Raw genomic sequence first — 18,155 nt, forward strand, 5'->3', positions numbered from 1 at the left:
AGGATTGTGGTCGGCATTTGTGTTCATTTGCTTTAAGATATACTTATTGGCTTTCATAGATTTTCTCTACAGAACATATGCTTTAGCCATGCAATTTAAGTGTTGGAATTTATGCCGTTTTGCTTTTTTTGTTCTTGTTGTGTTAGTTATCTGCTGAAACCTTTGTGGAAAGACTGCAAGTTCTTGGTCTGTGCTCCCTGGACTGTTTTTCGATGATTCACACCACCATTGACTAATGACGTGATTCACAGCAGCAGCCACTGAGTTCAGGGCTTCCCCTTGTTGACTTTGTGGGTCATGTTCCATGATCTTGGGAGAACTGTTTTCCGGAGACAGGAACGGCCAACACCCCTGCATGTTAGAAAACTTTGTGAAACAAATGTGTGTGTGTGTGTATATATATGTAAATATATATTTTATATATGTTTATATTTGTGTACTTACAAACCACTGGTGTTTGAAAGGGAAGGGAAAAGGAAATAGCCGTGGTTAATTCTTTGAAATGTGTATCATTGTTTTAGAAAATTTGGAACATTGGTTTATGTGATGTGATGTGAGCAGGGGGAAACATTTGGTTGTTTACCATTAAGAAGGAAAAACCATACACAAACATGGATTGTAGCGATTTGATATATGTAGGGGTTGTAACCATTTCACTCCACTTCTTTATCAACTAGTCATATTAGATGCAAATCTGTATGTGGGAAAACATGTAAGTCATTTATTTTTAATGGAAAGGGTGGTTGGGAGGTCATAAACGCCTCTAACACTTGACAACAGTTGACTTCAGGGCAGCAAATACAGTATAAGAATTGTTTAAAAATAGTCTCTTCTGGCAAAATTAACATTGCACGATTATTGAATCCTATATTTACCTGAAAGCAAGCTGTAACTTCTCTCTGCTGGCTGGACGATGACAGATTTCACTGCAGTTAGGTGTGGGACAGTGGGTATGATGGAGTCTCAGAATCCTGTCTACTGTTAGTGTTCAGATTTGTGCTTTGAAGGTTTGTTTGTTTTTTTTTGGCTAGGAAGAACACGTTGCCTTATGGACATGCCAAGGGAACTTGCTTTAGCAAATTTAAATCTACTGATACATAGGTATGACATTTTAATCCACATATTTTAAATGATGTTTGGTTACTGTTTAAAAGCAACTGAATAAAAACATCTCCAGCTATCCAGATTTCGGTCTGTATAGATGACTAATCATGTGGCAGATTTGAACATAAAGGTTCTAGTGAAAAAGAAAAATTACAGTAAAAAATGTATTTGTCTGCTCCATGATTTGAAAGTACAGAATGTTTTCTGTGCTGTTTAGATATGGGGAACTATGACATCGAAAGCATTGGTAACCATGGTGCATGTACCTTACAAAATAAATGAAAAAAAAAAAAAAAAGAGATGGGGGTGGGGGGGTGGGAAGGAGTTGGTGTAGTAACAGCTTCCTGAGTAAATAAATATTTAAACTTCATGCCTGGTTACTTGTGTAATCATGAGATTTGCAGAGTTCTGTTGTATATTACAGTTTAGTTGGTATCTTATTTATCTTGTCTTAACCTATTAAACCAAATTTAAGTGCTGCTCAGAAACAAAAGCAAGTTACAAGCTTTCTGGCTCTTCATTTCTTCATGTGTGAAAAGCAGGAAGTCGAATTAGATATTTGCTAAGGTTTTCCCAAGTTCCTAAATTCAGTGATTCCATGACCCAGGAGAAGTCTAGGATCTAGGAATGAGGTGAGTAAACCTTAACTTTTGAAGTGACATTAACTCCAAGACTTAGAACCTCTGAGAGTACCCAGAAATCCTGTACAAGTTTTCCGTAACGTTACCATTATGACTCTTGTTCAGACTTTTGTGAGTGCAAGTATAAAACACATACGCACATAAAGCAAAACAAATTCTGATCTTTAGCCGCTTGAGAAAAAAGGAAGTTAATTAGAAGGAAGCGTCTGGGGCAGTGTTACTTAATAGGACTTTCTTTGATGATGGAAGTGTTCTCTAAATCTGGGCTCTCCAGTATGGTAGCCAGTAGCCATATGTGACTATTGAGTACTTGAAATGTGGCCAGTTCAACTAAGGATGTGGATTTTAAGTTGTATTTAGGTTTAATTACTTTAAATTTAAAATTTTCAGTATTTAAAGGAGTTCTGGGAATAACAACCATCAGTCTTAAGAAGGGTAGAAAGAAGCCAGGGGTGACCCTAAGGACTCAGGACTGCTTTGGGGTCTTTAGAAGCAAGAGTGGTGGATTCTTTAGAGTGGCTGTTACTGTGACTCAGATGCTTATCTGTGTTTATCAGATCAAAATGACAACTCCCAGGGAGAGACAATCTGATTGTCTTAGCTTGGGTCTAGCATCTACCCTCAAATCAATCAGCTAGAGGTTGGGTTAAAGAATTACAGTGTAGGTATAGGTGTGCTGATGGCAGTGCTCAGGGGAAAGGAAGTGTGAGCCAGGCAGCAGTCTTAAGAATTATCTGCCACATTACTTAGATCTTTTTCTCTGCAAGCAGTGATTTTCTGCATTTAAAATGCTCCAATTTTATTAATTCACTCATCTTGCACCTGAGTACTTACCTTTTTTATTACAAATTAAAATAGTTGCAGTATATGTTGATAACTTGTACTAAGCTGGGAGACTAATAATTTATAACATTGTGTGGAAAGAAGTCATTGAACATTACAACTGAAGAAGGCCACAAGGTGAATGTGTTTGCCAACACTCTCTTTTTACTAGTGAGAAACGAAGGCTTAGGTGTTGTGCTACCTCAGGCCACCAAATGAGTTGCTCTGTTAGGGCCAAATGCTTGCTTTTATCTGAACCTATGCTGCTGATCAGTTAAATGTTAAAACCGGGTATTTTAAAACCATCCCTTTGAAATTCAAGTCTTTTTTGAAAATTCAGTTTTTGTAAAATCGTAGTGCTAAAAATGTGTGTGAAATCTGAGTAGTGCAGGTTTTGATTTAATTTTTGAAAGCATGAACGAAGGGTTTTGATGGTGAATGTGATATTTGTGTCGCATGAACTTATAAAAATCACTTCTTCTTATTTAATACATTTGAACTGAATAGTACTTGACCCAGTAAATGAAAAACAGGTAAAAAGGAAAGGCGCTTATGATGACAGCTGATTCTATGAACGTCAGAGTTTGAGTAGCTGTTTAGAAGCCCACGATCCACGTGTTGAGGACCTCCCTGGGAGCAGGTTTGTCCTCTCTGTGGACCAGCCATGCTTCTGTAGTGGGGAGTGGGAACCTTGTTTTGTTCCCTGCACCTCAGCAGGCTTAGGAAGGGAAGCTTGCTAAGGTGCGCTAAACACTTACATCTAATATGTTAAATTGCCCTAGAAGCAGTCTATGGATATCCATTGGCAAGAGAATTATTTGGGGTGCAAAATCAATGATCAATTCAGAGAAGAAATGAGAGTCAGTGAGAAGCACCCAGAGCAAGTGTGAGTCAGACACTAGCTCCACATGGGAGGAGCCCGGGAAGCCCAGAAGTCAATCAGATCACAGAGAATGTGCTGCATACCCTTGCTTCAGAATAGGCCCTGGGGAGTTCGGGGCCTGCGTTTCCGTGTGTTTATCCCGACTCAAAGCAGTCATCTGGGAAGAGATCTAGACACATACCTCAGGCATGTAAGCCCTCCATCGCATTCCAGTGAGGTCTATCCATCACATCCCTCTCATCCTAATCTTCACCGTCTTCTGGTTTTCACAGATAGAGAGAGAAACTGTTGTTTTTCTGTCACCACCTAGCTCTGGCTTTGCTGCCACCAGATGGATGTGAAGTGGTTATCAGAGCTCAGAAGCACCCCCATTCAAAATAGGTTTTAGCAGTTAAGCCAGGTTTAAATGATTTTGGTAGTGGGATTACCTGTACTCATAGAGAATAGCTCCAAGTCACTTTTAAACTTGTCATCGATGAGAAGATAATAAAATGTTCTTGTTATCTGGACTAGCTCTTCCAAGGAAAAGGTATGGGGTGGAGGGCTGTCAAAGTTAAATATCAATTTTTGTAGGTGTGGAAAGACCATAAAGATGTACTTCTAGGCTCTGTAATATGTGAGTGTATGTTGAATGCAAATTCTGCCCCTCCTGTTTCCCTCCTTGTGGTTTGTCATTTGGGAACCTAGTACAGGAAGAAACACCCATGATAACTGGCAGGCTGCCTTTGTTGTATTAAGTATTTTCACTGACTGAGTAGAAGATTATTATTTTGCTATATAAAATTAAAACAAAGTTGTGGAAAGATGGGAAAAGGAAAAGAAATTTAAATACGAACAGGAGTTTGTTTTCCTACCTGAGTTGTATGTTGTTTCACTACATTCTTGTTATTACATTTGATTCGTTTAAAACCCAGCTGTGCATAGCCTAAATAACTTAAGAATTTCATAAAGTTGCGACAGGTTTTTTGGACTCATTCTCATTCATAGCCAACACAATTTCATTAAAAAAATGTAAACAGACCAAATCAGTCTGTAGCCTGTACACATTCAGTGTCACTACAACTAGGGAAGGGCAGGCCCATCTTCACTAGATCCCACCCCCTTTTACCTATCTGGGGGGCATCGCCCTGGTAAGTTCTTCTGTCTTCTGCATCATTGTTTTCTCTCCTTACTGGATCTTTCCCCTTAGCAGAAAAACATGCTATAATTTTTCAGTCTTGAGATAACAAACCCTTTCCTGAGCCCACGTTCTTATACAGCTACTAGCAGAACCCTTGCATGTCTAAATTAAATTAACTTGTCCACAGTCAAACGCCTGCTTCCCTTTGTTCCTTCTGAGTAGCAGCGCTTGCTGTCCTGATGTTCCTCCAACACAGGAAACATGCTCGCAGCTCAAGGCCTTTGCATTTGCTGTTACCTCTGCCTGCCCTGCTCTTCTCCCAGATACCCACACGGCTCATCTCCCCACCTCCCTAAGTCTTTGCTCAAATGTCACCACTCTCCACCCATCCACTTTCTCTTCTTAATTTTCTCTGCAATGCTTTTTTGACATGTTTTATAATTGCCTGTTTATTAACTGTCTTTCATTCCAGTGACTTTTGTCCATTTTAGTCACTAATGTATTCCAGCTCCTGTAACACTGCCTGATCCATATAGTAGGTGCTCAATTAATGCATGTTGAGTGGAAGACTACCTGAATACTATTCCCATGATGATGCTACAGTTTAATGCAGTGCCAGGAACTGAAAACCTGGAAGAGCTTCCATCAGTTTCTCCTTTGAGGCTTTGCTTTAGATTTATATCTTTGGGAGACACAGAAGCCCCAGTCCTTAAAGGAAAATTTCCATTGTGTTCTTTCTCTTCTGCAGCTGTCTCTGAGCAAACTGCTCATCCTCGCTCCTTCTTGGAATGAGTCTCGCCTCCTCTGAACTTCCCTTGGCTCTTCCCTCTTCCAGCTTGGCTTCTGGTCACCGAGCTTAGTTCTGCCACCTGACCTCACAGAGTCTGCCCTTTTTATAGTAAAAAGTCTGTGGTGATGTCATGTGCTCAGCTGGTTTCAGTCAGGTTTCAAACTGAGCATACTTGAAGCTGGTGACTGACTCTGCAAGTTATCTTTTGGTGGGCCAGACTAATTCTGACACAAAACAACAAGTTATATACAGCACTCGCCCTTTAGCAATTATCACACGCAAGTCACAGGAGTGCATTTCTTCACTGCTTACTAATGGAAATTCTAAATGATTGTTGGCTGTCCATACAGATGCAGCATGATCAGGTATCTGATGCTGCTAGTCATCTGCTCCCTGGCTCTCTCTCTGCTCCTATCCCTCCAGTACCTCCTCAAGCATTTTTGTTGCCCTTACTTCATTCTGTTCTCTAAATGTCATTCTTCAGACCCTTAATTAAACTCCCCCAAAACTCATTTCCCGCCTTGTTCTCACTCATCCCTCTGTTGCTCCTGGATCACATTTTTTTTTCTTTCTTGGCCTTGCCATCTGTAAAATGAAATTGAATTGCATGGTTTGTGGCCATGCTTTCTTCTTTTTTTAAAATTGACTTGAATTCCAGGTGCTCAGCTTTACTATTAATCTTGAATTCCCTACAACAATTCCTATTGTGACTTTAGAACATTGAACAAACTTCTGTTAGTGAGAAGGTGAATGGCTTGAGGTTCTTTTATTCAAGAAGAATGTTATGCTCCTAAGTCTGATGAAAGACTTTTTTTTTTTTTTTTTTGCCACGCTGCGCAGCATGTGGGATCTTAGTTCCCTTACCAGGGATCGAACCTGTGCCCCTTGCAGTGGAAATGTGGAGTCTGAACCACTGGACCACCGGGGAAGTCCAAGTCATTTGAATTACACTTTTTAGTTGGAAAAATGCTTTCTGGGGAAACCACTCAGTTTTAATAAAACACATTTGTTGCATTTAAAAATCATTCCTGCATAGAATATAGAGTGTATGAAAAATAGTGGCTGCAGAATTCTTGTAGTCAGAGCTCTGGAAGTTTGACAGCTGCTGGCATGAAGGGGCTGGGTATCAGCAGGGGTGGTTGTTTAAAGGGACGGTAGAGAATATGGAAAGTCAGTGAGTCGGGGGGGATGCTTTTGACCAGGGTGACCACATAATTTATTGTCTAAATCAGAATGCTTTGAAGGTGAAAGTACCACGGGCAGAAACTGGGACTGCCTTCCGCAAACCCTGCTTATGACATTGCTAGCGCAGGTCAGAGGTATGGGTAGAAGGTTGGCCTTCAGGTTCTCAGGACACACGGAAGCTGATAGCCCACTTGCATGATTTTACTTTATAGCAGAAAGAGAGACCAGGAAGCACACAGTTTAAGAGCCCTGAGGTCTGTATGGAGAGGTCCATTTCTGAGCAGGTGTTATTTCTAAACCACAGCAGACAGGAGATGGTGGAGCGAGTGCCATGGAGAGCATCACATTTCTCTCTGGAGAGTTAATGGACCTAATTCTGAGGGCCAGTGAGAGGTCAAATTTAGAGTAATGAGGTAATAGTGGAGGGCTGCCAGGGAGATTATAAACAAAATAATGACAGGGAGATTATAAACAAAATAATATTTAAGTAAAATATATTTTAAAAATGCTGACCTTGTTATAAGCTTATAGTTCTTTTTAAATTGTGTAGACATATACACACTACTATATATAAAATAGATAACCAACAAGGACCTACTGTGTAGCACAGGGAACTATACTCAGTATGTTATAATAACCTATAAGGGAAAAGAATCTGAAAATATATATATATATATGTGTGTGTATATATATATATATATATATATATATATATATAAACCTGAAACTAACACAACATTGTAAATCAACTATACGTTAACGATAAACAATTGTATAGAAAGAATAAAGTAATTGCAGTGTTAAATTTATTCCAAAACATGACTTTAAAGTTCAAAAAGTAAGTAAAAGTCCTAATTGTTCTTAATTTTTTAGTAATGGCTTTTACTTATTCTTTTTTGTTTACTGCCAAGTAAAAATTAAGAAGTGGGTTTCTCTCCATATTAGAAATATGCATTTTTATTTATTAGGCAGGTTCAACATTGTGACTTGGGGAAAAATACCTGGTTTATTCAGGCTTTAAGGTAAGTCAGGATGGATCCCAGGGAGATTAGGAAGAGGACTTTGAAAACTAAAATATAGTCAGTATCTTAGTGTTATGACTCATGGCTTCAGTTTTCATAGAAATTTCTGTTTAAGGAGAACACTGTATGCCATTGATATAGAGAGAACTCTCACCACTCAAACTACTGAGCAGTAAAAAGTAGAGACCCTGTTTGTAGCCAACTCCTGACCTACCTGTGGTAGGTACTTAAGAAATACCATTGATTGGATTTAACTGAGGATTGTCATTGGAAAAAGGTGAAGTCCTGTGCACATTTACAGTTGATTTAATTTTCGTTGAGCATTTTGCAAGGCTGTGTACATCTACTCTGTAGAAGTGGTGGCTGATTTTTTTGTTTAATAGGAATTGTGTGCATTTGTGAATTGACTGTGCACCCCACTTTACCCTGGGTAACAAATGCATCTCTGAAGAGACAAGAATGATTAGAAACTCTTACATACTTAGTTATCTAAATATTCATAATTAAATGCAAGGGAAAGAAAGAGTCGACAGGAATTAGGAAATTAAAAAAAAATCAGGTGTTCTGTTAGGAAACAAGCAAACTATGTTTTTTGGTATTTATCAAAATACCACCTCAACCAGAATAAGTTGGAAACTTATGTCCACGTAAAAACCTCCACATGAATGTTTATAGCAGCTTGATTCATAACTGACAAAACATGGAAGCAAACAAGATGTCCTTCAATAAGTGAAGGTGTAAAGAAACTGGTGCAGAGATAAAAAGAAATGAGCTATCAAACCATGAAAAAAAGTGGAAAAACCTTAAATGCTTATTGCTGAGTGAAAGAGACTAATCTGAAAAGGTTACGTGCTGTATGATTTTCTGGAAAAGGCAAAACTAGAGAGAGAATAAAAACATCAGTAATTCCCAGAGGCTCAGGGGGAGCACAGGAGAGCAAGAGGCAAGAATATGTGAAGCACGGAGGGTTTTTAGGGCCGTTGAAACTATTTTGTATGATGTTGTAGTGGTGGATACATGACATACATTTGTGAAAATTCACACAACTACACAATACAAAAAGTAACACTAAACTGTGGACTTTAATAGCAATGTATCAATATTGGCTCAATTGTAACAAATATATCACACTAATGCAAGATGTTAATAGTAGGGAATACTGTGGGGGGCTGGGCAGGAGGGACATCTGTAACTTTCCATTCTGTTTTTTTTAAATCTAAAATTGTTCTAAAAAATAAACTCTATCATATGTTTTTAAAAAGGGGGAATCCCATTTCCTAGTACACAGTGGACGTCTAATTAATATGTGGTACATGAATGTAAGATGGGGCGAATGAAGAAAAAAAAGACAGGTGATAATGTATGTGAAAGTACCATATATTTCTCCACGAATGTGGGGAAAAAGAACTAAAAAAGGAATAATAAAGAAAAATGAAAAAGTGTAACTAGTGAAAAAATTCAGTGAAAAAGATTGAGATGGCGTAAGAGTAATTTAAATTTGAATTAAAGACATGCTATTTTAAAGAGGTAAATCTTCAAAAAAAATAATTGTATAGTTTCCTTTATGTAAAGGTTGATACTTATGCTTCCGGACTGTGTGAATTAAAGACACCCTCATGAATCAAATTACTGCTTATATATTTGGTTGTGTTCTAGAGGTTTCAGGTTACAAGTTTCAGAGGGGGGCCCTTCTTTGGAGATACTTTTTGTTTCCTTCATTGTTTAATGTGGTCAGGTTTCTGTAACATTGATACAAAACCTTGATAAGATGTAAATGTGACCTCTTTACATAGCAAGCTTCCAGCAAAGAAGGTTGAAAGGCAATTACAAGAAATAGATAGGTGGACTATTATTTGCATAATATTTTAAAATTTGGGGTCTTTGGTCTAAAGAAAACATACAACTTCTTTTGTTAAGTTCTGGGTAAATTTTGGAATGACCTTGGTGTTTTAGTTTTACTTTCAATAGTATTAAGTACAATACGTTGAAGGTATAGTGCTCTTTTTCTTACATAAGCCTTTTGTTGTTTTTGGAAATAATGGTGGAAATAGCTTTGCAATAATTTCTCTTTGGGAGAAGTGTATTTTTCCCAGCCTTATATCTTCTTTGCAGTGTTCTGTAGCAGGGGTCCCCAACCCCTGGGCCACGGACCAGTAGCGGTCCGTGGCCTGTTAAGAACCGGGCCACACAACAGAAGGTGAGTGGCAGGTGAGTGAGCAAAGCTTCATCTGTATTTATAGCCGCTCCCCATCACTCACATTACTGCCTGAGCTACGCCTCCTGTCAGCATCATGGTGAGTTGTATAATTATTTCATTATATATTACAATGTAATAACAATAGAAATAAAGTGCACAATAAGTGTAATGCACTTGAATCATCCCCAAACTATCCCCCCGCCCCCCACCCCAGTCCATGGAAAAATTGTCTTCCATGAAACCGGTCCCTGGTGCCAAAAAGGTTGGGGACCGCTGGTAGGAATGTGGGTGGTGAACGGTTGTCACATGTTTCCAGCCATGTTCCTGTAGGATTTGACCTGAAAGAAGGTATAACTTCTATAAGCTATTACAGAGAACAAGATGCTGTAGGAGCAGAGGGGGGATGCTTACCTGTGGCTCTGAGGAGTCAGGGAAGGTGTCCTATGAGAAGTGACAACTGAACAGGACCTGAGGGACAGGTGGCATTTAGCTATATGAGGAGGTACCAAGAGAGGAGGGGTGTGCAGGTAAAGGCATAGTCTGTGCAGAAGCTTAGAGTCGAGGCTGAGGAGAGTTAGAAGAACAGGGAGAGGTGCTCTTTGTGACTGGAATATATACCGTTAAGTTAGAGGGTGAAGAGGCAATAATGAAGCTAATGAGGAAATAGGATCAGATGAAAGGCCTGCAAGCCATGTTATGTAATTAACCTTTGAGGCCGTTCAGTTTTATTTTCGAACTTTTGAGCATCTTGTGATTAAGAAATAAAAATGAGATATTAATGATTGACTTTTAAAGGCTTTAAATGCTATTTTCACACATCTTATTGGATATAAATTGTCTCATTGTTCAAAATGGCTTGAAATATAATAAACCACCTGTTAGATTTGTAATAATCTAAATGAAACTTCACTGTAGCTTGATTAAAGTGTTTTATTAAGTGAAACATTAAATGAATTATATAGACTGGATTTGTGGGAAGGAAGGCTTTCTTTAAAGGCAAAAAAAAACCTCTGAAGAATTTTAATAATATGGAAAATACATCAAGTATTCTTTTTATATAGTCCATGTCTTTCATGCCAAATATAGCAGATAGAAGAAGGGATTAAGAGAAAAAGGAAAGAAGCCATATTTAAACACTGGAAGAATGTTATTTCTAAAGAAAAATTGGGAAGACAGAAAGTGATGTTGGTTCAGTATTCCTGCAGAATCAATTATGCCCTAAATTACTGAATAATTCAACAGATCTTTGATCTGATTAGTTGAAATAAAATAATTGAAGATTTTGGAAGTTGTAGTAAAATAATCGCTGGGATGTCCTTCAATACTAATTGAATAAAGACTGCAAAACAGACTGAAACTTAAACACATTTTCTCATCTATAATGTTCTCCTTTCATCTACTCTGTGCTATTTAAAGAGTTATTCTGCAGTTTCATTACATAAAGCTTTTTATTTTTTTTCAGGTGCCTAATTTACTCAAATAAATTTAAGCAGATTTAGGTTATAATAGCCAACTTTCTATTGCTTCTTGGTCCAGAATGTTTTCAAATTTCATCATTTTTTCCCCTTTTACTCTGCATTGTTGATAGGTACTGTCATTCCTGTAGAGGTGGTAGCATCCTTAACCATTTTTCTAAAAGAATTCTTTCATTCTGCTCCTTTATTCATTCTGACCCTAGAGGTTTGAATTGAAGCTTATTTTTGAAAAGAGGGGAACTAAAACTACTTATTACATGTTGTGCTGTCAACAGAGTTTGCCATTACGCAGATTTGATACAGTCTACCAGTGGAGAGTGTTTTTGTTTAACAAACACCTTACCCTTCTTATCTGCCAGGTACCATTTCAAGTACTTTACTTATTTGTAAAGTACTTTACGTTTAGTCTTATGAGGTAGATAGTGTTACTATTCACGTTGTGCAGATGAGGAAACTGAGGCACAGGGAAGTAAGTGGGGGAACTGGGATTGGAACCAAGATGGTTGGACTATATAATCTTTGTGTTGTGTTGCCTCCCTAAGACAAGGCTCAGTACCAAAGAGAGGTATGCTAATGTTCCATAATGTTGAAAACATTCTTCTTGGATAAGCTTGTATTGAATAGATAAATGAATCTTCTTTTTTCTTTAATATTCATTTGGTTGCGCTAGGTCTTAGTTGTGGCAGGCGGGCTTCTAAGTTGCGGCTCATGGGCTCCTTAGTTGTGGCTTGCTGGCTCTTAGTTACGGCACATGGGCTCCTTAGTTGTGGCAGGTGGGCTCCTTAGTTGTGGCATGCGAAGTCTTAGTTGCGGCATGCATGTGGGATCTAGTTTCCTGACCAGGGATCAAACCCGGACCCCCTGCATTGGGAGCTCGGAGTCTTAACCACTGCAGCACCATGGAAGTCCCAAGATAAATGAATCTTGATATGATTACCTTATTATCCTATACTTCTTGTATATTATAGGATGAGGCAGTCTATCTCTGGAAGGTACTCAGACTTCGGTGCTTAGTAGAACTGGGTTTAAATCCTGAATGCTACTTAGTTATAATTCTTATAATTCCTTATAATTCTAGGTAAATGTCTTCAAAGGTAAAATGGAACTAATAATACTTCATAAGGTAGTTATAGTATTCAATGAGATAATGAATGTGACAGGCTGTTTATTAAAGGCATTCACCAAGTGGTATATAGTATTATTAAGTGCTATCATTAGAATGATAGAACTAGAAGCCCTATAGTGGAGGAGATCAATCCAATAATAGAGTTTCAATATTATTATATTATTGGCTAAGGACAGAGAGTGGGTTATCCACAGGCAAGTGTCAAGGTACCTAACCTAACTTGCAGGTGTGTAGAGTGTGGTGTCAGGGAAGTCTTTTTGAAGCAAATTAGGCCTAACTACTAAGAAAGAAAATGTCATTCCTAATTATTAAGTGAGTTCATAATTATTACATTATTATATTATTATTAGGAATGACAAAGATAGTAGCGGTATGTTGGGTCTTAACTTTTTGTTTTAGAAGGTAAACTGTATCAATGAACAATGTCAGCATTTGTTTAGCCACAGCGTTTTTGTTATTTGTGTTTTGTGTGTGTGTTTAATTTTTTCCACAACATTTTGGGGGCATCTTTTACCCTTGTTTGTGCTTTAGCTACAGTGTATCATTCCATGGGGAGACTTTTCCGCTTAATAAACAGCAGGAAGCTGTCCATTTCCAGTGGTGCTGACTCATGCAGTAACAGGAAGACAAATAATGTCTGAAGATGGGGGAGGAGGGATAAGATCCCCTTACCCGCAAAAGGGGACAGATTCAAGCCAGAATTAAAAAGCAGTAAGTACGTATGATAGATAAGTAACTTCCAGGTCTGCAGTTTTTGTCCTTATTTATGGCATTTTTACTCGTGTTTCATTCTTGCTCCATTGGCTTACCCATGACAAAATTGTTAATGCTTATTACCTTTTAAATTTATGGTTGCTTTCTCCAATTAGAAGGTGAACAAACAGGGACTATCATATATACACATAAAATATTAACTTCAACTTTTAGTTGGTGTATTGTGGGAAGATAGGTAACTACAACTTACCGGTCATGGTTGGCACCAGTAAATTCTTATTGGTTGAATAAAAGAAAGTATTGTTGAATGGATTTTAATTATACTAGATATAACTGTCTAGTTAAATGCATGAATTGTTAGTATTTGTCATGAGCTTATTGTTGACTAAAGCTGCTTTTTAATTATTGAGGTTTAGAAAACATATAGAGTTTTATAAAGAGAAATCTAGAGGACTTGAAAAGATGTATGGGAAATGCTGGTGTTTGGAGAATAGCATGTATGAGAAGTTAATTCTCTGAGGGACCTTGAGGAACACATATATGAGGTGGCAGGTAGATTTGCCAGTGGCTAAAACCAGCTGCCATCACTAATGCTGACAGAATCATCTCTATTTTTGTACCTTTCAAGTACAGAATTACTTCTGTTTCCCTTGTCTGATTTTTATAATAGAATGCATATTATATTTTATAAATTTAGCCATAAAATAACTTTTACAGGGAAGGGTGGCTTGTTATAGGTAAAAAGTAAGTTTTATAGTAAATTTGATAGGACCACAGGTCTTTCCTGTTTTGGAAGCCAGGAAGTTGACAGTTTTATAATGAAGGGGTCTAACAAAAAATTATTAGAATGATTTTTACATGTAGTTTATGGAACTATTCTTAAAAGTTCATAGAATCACACTATATTTAATCTATTTTGGAAGTCCTTATAAAAAGGACTTTTAGGCCATGATTTATTTGAATGCAAATGACAATGCTACTGCAAACTAAAAATGGATCTTATCCAATTGTTAAAGCTGATGTAGGGAATCAGGGACTGGACCAACCGACCTGTAAATTAAGAAATAAAAACTAAGTTAAATAAACGGAGTATTAAAGAATTTGGACGGGTCCTTTTTGCCAGTATGCAGGGATGCTATTAGTATGCCCATTTAAATAGACTAAGGTCTACTTGAAAGGGGCTTTTGGAACCTCTTTGAACATAGTGCATCTCAGATAATTGGCAGGCAATTGCTTTGTATCAGTAAACATACTTTTAGAAACTTACAGCATTATGCAGTGAGCCTTCCCTATTCATCCCTGAGTTTGAAGGAAGCTCAGTTTGAACTTCCTCGCTGGTAACTGATAGTGGACATTCCTCTGTGCCTTGTGATAGAGCAATAGATTGAGATGCACACTTATCACAACGAACAAGCTGTACTTTTGAAATGTGCATTTGGTGGTTTAAGTGCATATGCACCTATATGAATGGTCTGTGTCCTTCATACGTCTCAGTGCTTCTTATTGTGCAGTATCTATAGCCACTTCAAAAGTTACAGGTGTTAGATAATACACGTACTGTAACTTCAGCACCTTGTCTTTTCACTTTGACCTTTTGTTTTGAAAATTGCTGTCTTTACACAGTATTCTTCAAGGAACTTGATTGCTATGTAGTGTTCCCTGAACTGTGTGGTGTATTTTTCTTCCTATCTCATGTTATGTGTTATGTGCCCTTAACTCCATTTGTAGGAACTTCTCCTCACATTTAACGAAATCCTCAGCAGCTAACTCTATGCCATGGAGATTACTGGGGGAAAATGAAAATTTATGAAATCTTAACGTGTTCTTGGAGAAAACTGTGGCCAAGTTATAGAGCTGGCTAATAAGTAAAGGCCCTTCTTCTACTGACATCACATTTCTGGAGTACTGCCATATTTAGACACTTATCTTACAAATACTTGTATGTTATCATACCTTGTTACTTGTACCTTCTGTGTTCCCCAGCTGTAAAGCAAAGTGGATTAGCACCACAGCATGCCTGCATTTCCAACAATCCAGCCTAATGAGTGCCTGTTAATACCAAGATGTTTTCTGGGTTCTGGGGATATAGCAGCTAAAAAAAAAATAAAGCAGTAAAAATAAATATATACAAAATTCCCTGTTTGCATGGAACTTACACTCTTTTTTCTTCTTTTGATTAGGTTATTGATTCTGTGGGTTGTGCATTGAATGATTGTTATTGAACAATCTTTCTGTTTAATGTCACTTTTGTGTTGGATAGGAGAGGGAAGAATGAATAACATTTTATCCTGTAATCACCTTCATCAATGGAAGTAACAATTTAATATTGTGTATTTGAATTCTAGAATATAAGTTAGAGAAAAATAGATTTAAAAAGGTAGTTTGGGGCTGTACTGTGCAAAGCCTTGAATAACAAACTAAGAAGACTGCACTTAATTCACTTGAGAATGTGGAGTTAGTGAAGATTCAGAGCAGCATAGTCACATGATTGCTGCTGGGCTTCTGGAAGATTATTCTACCATTAGGATATGGGGCAAATTGTAGTCTAAATTGTAAGTAAGGAGTGGTCAAGTTTGTGTCTGGAAAAATTTATTATAGCACGTTGTAGGCAATGGATTGATCAAGGTGGATAGACTAGTTAGGAGGGTTTCACCATATTTTAGGTGGAATTTAAAAGCACCCAAAGTAATGTACTGGCACTGAGAGGTATATTTGAGACAAATAATAGAAATATCAACTAAATATAAGACCTTAGTAACTGCAGGCATAAGGTGACAGAACTGAATAGGTCTTGGCTGACCCTAAGTTTCTGACTTGCCAGCAGATAGAGCAGTGGGTGTGTGGAAAAATAGGAAAGTGAGGAGCTAGGAGAACATTTTAAGTGAAGTAGAGATGGCTTAAGCAGTGTACGTGGGGGTGAGGTGGTGGGTGGGAAGTGAGGAATTAGCAGGCTGGGGCAGTCTCATTTTCAAGGCATTCATAGGGGAGGGGGAGGTATTGTGTTGAAAAGGAACAGAATCAGAGGAAAGGTTTTTCCTTCCTTCCTCCCTTCCTCCCTTCCTCCCTTCCTTCCTTCCTTCCTTCCTTCCTTCCTTCCTGCATGGGGAGGCCTGAGACTTTTTGTAGCAAGAAGAAAAGAAAAGAGCCAATCCACAGGGAGAATCTGAAAATGTAAGAGAACTCTTCTGCTTAATTGATTTAAAAAATGGACTGCTAGAGAGGGCAGTGAGGCACTTTCAAGAAAATGGGCAGAAGATTCACCTTGGCAAAGAGGAAGTATGCTTAAAACTCAGAGAAGGGAGTGGAGAGGGAATTGAGGAAGTAGAGGGATTTTGAGTTGGAGAGGGTGGTGACTGTGGAATCTTACAGCATAGATGCTCCATCTTCTTGGCAGAGTTTAGCATTGCTAAAAGGTAACAATAAAAATGAAAAATGCTAATTTGGTAGTAGTAGACATAATAAATGAATTTGGTGACTGCCCTCCTATAATTTTTATAGCAGTTTGCTCCTGGGTTGAACAAATAATGTTTATGAACTTTGGGCAGCTAATATTTAGCAGGAAGTTCCATAAGCCAACTCAGTTAAAAGAAACAAGTGCCAAGATTGGGTTCATGAACATGACATAGAAATCAAATCATGGTAATGCCCTTGGCTTTTGTCCCATAGCTGTTTAAGGAAGATGTCTTAAATACACACGTCTTGGACCTTTGGTTCATAGGTATGTTACTTATATGTGTGACATATGTTAAGCCTGTTGTCTCAGCACATTAATGTAAATGATATGCTATTGGATATTATGGGATTTGAATCTTCCTTAGGTTTGTCTAGGTATGGAGGGGAGATAAGGTTGAAATTTTATCATCTTTAGTTCAGGGGGAGTCAGATGATTGCAGTGATGATCTCTGTGTTGTTGATTCTGTCTTGCAGCTCTCTATAGTGGTGTTGGCATATCTAGGGCGCTGCTGTAGATGAAGGCGGTTTTGTGTGTTGGAGTTGATGCCAGCCTTGTGGTCACTATGGAGTCAGAGTAAGAACTGAGAGTTCAGAATTCTCCCCCCACCACGATTGCTGAAGCCTCACTAGTCAGCATGTACCACCTGAAGAACGTAATCACTAAAATGTGACAGTCTTGCCTCCTTTTCTAAGATTTCTTCCCCTGATGACTAACTGTGCAGATATTTTTACAGAAGAGGGGTTATGTCTCTTTCTCATTTGCTTTAGTTGAATATTGACTAACATGAAAATTTGTAGATTTTTTCTCTCCTTCACATCGATTTAATCCAGGCCATTTCAGGTATCCCTGAAAAGAGGAGGCTATTTATTTAAACTGAAAATGTTAAAAAAAAGAGCCCTTAAAAATGTTCTTGTATGACTCGAGTTTCTCCTACACTGACTGCAGTTTTCTCATGCAGCTTGTCACTCTTCAGCTTACAAAGCTATAGTTGTTCTCCAGTAGCTTCTGAATGAAATTAAAGGCATTTTATCTCCCATTCCACCTTATCATTTTTTGTGCTGACTTTTTTCTGAGACTGAAATCATCCTGCTGTTAGAAGGAGCTTCAGTTATTTGCTTTGCCAGAGCAGGCCCTGTGCTTTCCCGTATCCCTGTTTCTGTGCCTTTGTTCATCTTGACTGCGTACTCCCACCCCAGTTCTCAATGTTTTTCCTTTTTTCTTCAAAACACACTTCCACCTTCAGAAAATATTTATATTTATTGGGTCAATTAATTACTTAATTAGAAGTGGGGGTAAGACTTTAACTGATTAATTGGAATTTGATTTTAGATGTCATGTAGATTTAGCTGTTAGTTCAGTATTTAATGTAAAGACAATATGGGGCAGTTCAGTAGCTGATGTATGCCATTTAGAAGTAGCCTTGCATATTATTCCTTTGCTTAAAATCTTTCGGTGGTTTCCCTTTTCTTAAAGGATAGAGTCCAAGTTCCTTCTATTTCTGGGTCTCTATTTGCTTCTCCAACAGACCACTGTTGCTTCAGAGTCTTGCACATGGGCTTCCATCTGCCTGGAGCACACTTCCCTCCACTTCTTTGCCAGATTGCTAGATTAGATGTCACCTC

At 38.1% G+C, this 18,155-nt stretch overlaps 1 protein-coding gene across 3 annotated transcripts in view; it reads left to right on the forward strand.

The window, feature by feature from the left end:
* PPP3CA (protein phosphatase 3 catalytic subunit alpha) overlaps positions 1–18,155 on the forward strand; it is a 298,560-nt gene that overhangs the window by 51,364 nt on the left and 229,041 nt on the right. The window contains exon 1 of one of the 3 annotated variants that reach the window (XM_079921015.1): positions 10,057–10,062. The exons of the other annotated variants lie outside the window; for them this stretch is intronic. The gene's annotated coding sequence lies outside the window, so the exon portion shown is untranslated. Of the gene's footprint in view, positions 1–10,056; positions 10,063–18,155 lie in introns of those variants that run through there. 3 annotated transcript variants of the gene reach the window in all.

The sequence above is a fragment of the Stenella coeruleoalba genome (genome assembly GCF_951394435.1).
Source record: "Stenella coeruleoalba genome assembly, chromosome: 4".
Lineage (NCBI taxonomy): Eukaryota > Metazoa > Chordata > Mammalia > Artiodactyla > Delphinidae > Stenella > Stenella coeruleoalba.